At 38.4% G+C, this 3,566-nt stretch overlaps 1 non-coding gene across 1 annotated transcript; it reads right to left on the bottom strand.

Annotated features, from left to right (window-relative positions):
• Positions 1–720: 720 nt before the first annotated feature.
• LOC114498203 lies at positions 721–827 on the bottom strand. The gene has a single exon (XR_003684651.1). It is a non-coding gene; the product is annotated as a U6 spliceosomal RNA (small nuclear RNA).
• Positions 828–3,566: the final 2,739 nt, after the last annotated feature.

Below are 3,566 nucleotides of genomic sequence, written 5' to 3'. Positions count from 1 at the left end.
AGATTTGTTTCCAGCCCTTCACTTTCAGCCTGTGCAGGTCTTTTATCCTGAGGTTGGTCTCTTGTAGGCAGCATATGTGTTGGTCATTTTTTCTTATCCAATCAGGTATTCTATGTCTTTGACTGGAGCATTTAATTCATTTGTGTTTAAGGTTATTATTGATAGGTACTTATTCATTGTCTTTTATGTACATGTGTTCCTCTCTCTCTCTTTTCCTTCCCTTCTTTAAAGCATTCCCTTTAGAATCTCTTGGAGAGCTGGTTTGGTGGAGGTGTATTCATTTAGACTTCTTTTGTCTGGGAAGCTTCTCATTTGGCCTTCTATCTTGATTGAGAGCCTTGCTGGGTAAAGTAGCCTTGTTTGCAGACCGCTGGTTCTCATTACTTGGAATATTTCTTGCCATTCTCCTCTGGCTTGAAGTGTTTCCATTGAGAAGTCAGCTGTTAGCCTTATTGGGGCTCCCTTGTATGTTACTTCCTGTTTTTCCCTTGGTATTGTTACGTTTCATATTGTGTTACATTTCTCTTCATCCCTCTTCATTCTTCCTGAGCCTCTTTTCCTTTTCTTGCTCTTTCTGGGTGTTCTTTTCTACTTTGTCCTCTAGCTGATAATTGGATCTTCCGCTTCCTCAATCCTGCTTTTCAATCCTTCTACTGTGTTCTTCAGTTCAGAAATGGCATTCTTCATTTTCTCTTGACCCTTGTTGATAGTTTCTATTTCAAAAATAGGGTACGCTTCACGAATTTCCATGTCATCCTTTCGCAGGGGCCATGCTAATCTTCTCTTTAACATTCCAGTTTTAGCATATGTGCTGCCAAAGTGAGCACTGCCTTTTCTGTCTTAATATAGTTCACTGTACGTTCCTTGTAGCTTCTCTCTAGTTTTGGAGTTGTTTATTTTTCTTGCTATTTGGGGGGGATAATCTTTTTTGGGTCTGCTTCTTAATTTGATATGCTTTGACTCCCTGTCTTTGTGGTGCTTACTTTTATGGTAGGAAACCTGTGTGCCTCAGTGGTGCATTCTCCTTGATTTTCTGAACTTGATGCTCTTGACATGCCCTTCATGCTGCTTATGTTGGCCCTCTTGATGTAATTGTATTTTGATTGTTGTTGGGTTGTGCTCTGTGGGACTTTCTGTCCAGCACAAGGTCACTCTACCCACTGTATCTTATGTGCTATTGTGTAGGTGCTGGCAGAACAAAACCACAAAGCCCATGAAATAAAGCCACACCCACAGAAATCACTTCCACCTGAATCCTGCTATCAACTGCCAATGAACCAGTATTAATAAGAGTATAAAGAGATTAAGAGTATTATAAGAAAAGGTAGCGAATATGAGGTGACCTAATGAAAGACAACTTATTTTGAGTAGAGGGAAGAGCACTAATAAGAGTAGGAAATTGGAACAATGCAAAAAAAATAAATTAAAATTTACATAATAAATAGAAAGGTAATAGTGAAGGAAGAATGGAATAATTGAAGGGAAGCAAATAGTGTTAGTTTTAAAGAGAAATTTTAAAATATAATAAAATAAAATGAGAGTGAGTGAAATAGGAAAATAATAATAATAATAATAATAATAATAATAATAATGGATAGGAACCATAATGGAGAAAATAATACAGCACAGCACTATCAACAAAAAATGAGCTAAATTAATATAGGTGGAATGTGATTAAGAGAGAAAGAAAAGAAAGAAAACCTTAAGAAATATCTAGAGGAACTGGTCGTGATTTTCAGATGATGGAGGGAGAGGCAATACTAAGAGTGAGGAATGAAAACTAGAGTAAGACAAGGAAGTATTAAAATTTGAGATGAAAAGAAAAAAGGACAAAAGAGGAAAAAGTCCAGGATAATATAGGAAAAATTAAAATTTGAGATGAAAATTTAATGGGCTAGATGAAGACAAAATGGAGTAGGAGAGGGAAACAATAAAACTTGAGATTTGTAATACAAAAATAGTGAAGATCTAGAGACAAAATTGAAAAAAAATGCAACAAATACTATCTTATCCACAATCAATGAGCAAATATTTCTAAAGATGGAGAGAGAATACCAGTATTTTAAGATCATGAAAAAGAATGGGAGGTGACCATTGACAAGAATATTGGATTTGAGAAGCTGGATGAGGGAGAAATAGTAAGAGCACAGAACGGAAACAAGTTGTAGCAAGTGAGAAAGCAAATTTTAAAACAAAACAAGAAGAAAGAAGAAGGTAAAATGGGGTAAGAGAAAGGAGGAACAGATTTTCAGAATTGAAATAAACTGTAATGTGAAATCTAGTGACAATATACAGGAACTTAAATGACAAGAAATGAATGTTAAAAAAACTGCAAGAAAGGAAATATTGCAAATCATGGAGAAGACCATGCTGGATTTCTTCTCAGTAGTATCTAATATTCACCACTATTTCTTGTCTTTCTGGATTCACCTCTGGTGATTTTAGGTGGTGTACCAATCTGGCCTTCAGCATCCTGTTCAAAACTACCAGGGATCTACTCTTTGTGGCTGACTCCTTCTGCACTCGGGCTTAAGTTACTCTGCACTCAGCATTCAGGCTTAAGCACCACAGGTGGGGCAGAGTCACTCCTGGCAGTGGGGCTATTGCTTCACCTCAGGCTGATGCCATTCAGAGGGCGCTATGCCTGAGCAAGATGGCTACTGAAGTATGGGGGATGACTCAACACCAGGATCCCAGCAGCTGCTTTCTCCATTCTCTATCCAAAGCCACCATCCCCTGTCTCTCCTCAAGTATCTCTAGTCCACTTTGCCCCCCTTTGCTGGAACCCAGAGTAAATGGCTATAAGTGAAAATGTGTGCAATGGCCCTTTATATAGCTCTTAGCATCTCCAACCCTCTGTGTATAGCAGAGAGCCACCCACCTGCTTCTTGTAGCTAGATGGTATCTATGTACTTTTCAGGCCCTAGTGCTTTAGTCTGGGGAGCCCAGCTTCAGGTTTAGACCCCACACTTATCAGGAGGATCCAACCAGCTACTTATATATCCTTCTGGCACTTCAGCTGCTGTCCATGTGTGCCCAGACAGCCCTCTTGTATCTCCCTACCTGTCACTTTGTGTTGAAGCTGTTTCTTATCTCTGTCTGTGGTTATAAGGCTTCCCTCTTATTATTGTTCAGTTGTTAATTCTGGGTGATTTCTCCCCAATTTAGTTACAATTCCAGATTGATCCTGGGAGGAGGTTAGTGTAACTTCCACTCAGGCCTCCGCCATCTTGGATCTATGTAAAAGTGCTATTTTGAAAGAATATGTGCACTCCATTATTCCTTGCAGTGCTATTTATAATAGCCAATATTTGGAAGCAGCCCAAGGGCCCATCAGTAGATGACAGGATAAATAAGTTGTGATACATTTATACAATGGACTACTATTACTCAGACATAAAAAAAAATGAAAATTTTACCTTAGCCATAGCATCAAGGGGCCTGTAAAGTATTATGCTGAGTGAGATAAGCCAGTCAGAGAAAGACAAGTACCACATGAATTCATTTGTATGTGGAACCTAGTGAACAAAATAAACTAACAAACAGAATATAAATAACCAGATACA

This window comes from Phyllostomus discolor, chromosome 5 (assembly GCF_004126475.2).
Source record: "Phyllostomus discolor isolate MPI-MPIP mPhyDis1 chromosome 5, mPhyDis1.pri.v3, whole genome shotgun sequence".
In the NCBI taxonomy this organism is placed as follows: Eukaryota; Metazoa; Chordata; class Mammalia; order Chiroptera; family Phyllostomidae; genus Phyllostomus; species Phyllostomus discolor.
Note: the sequence above shows the minus strand (reverse complement) of the source record. Positions and strands in the feature narration are given on the sequence as shown.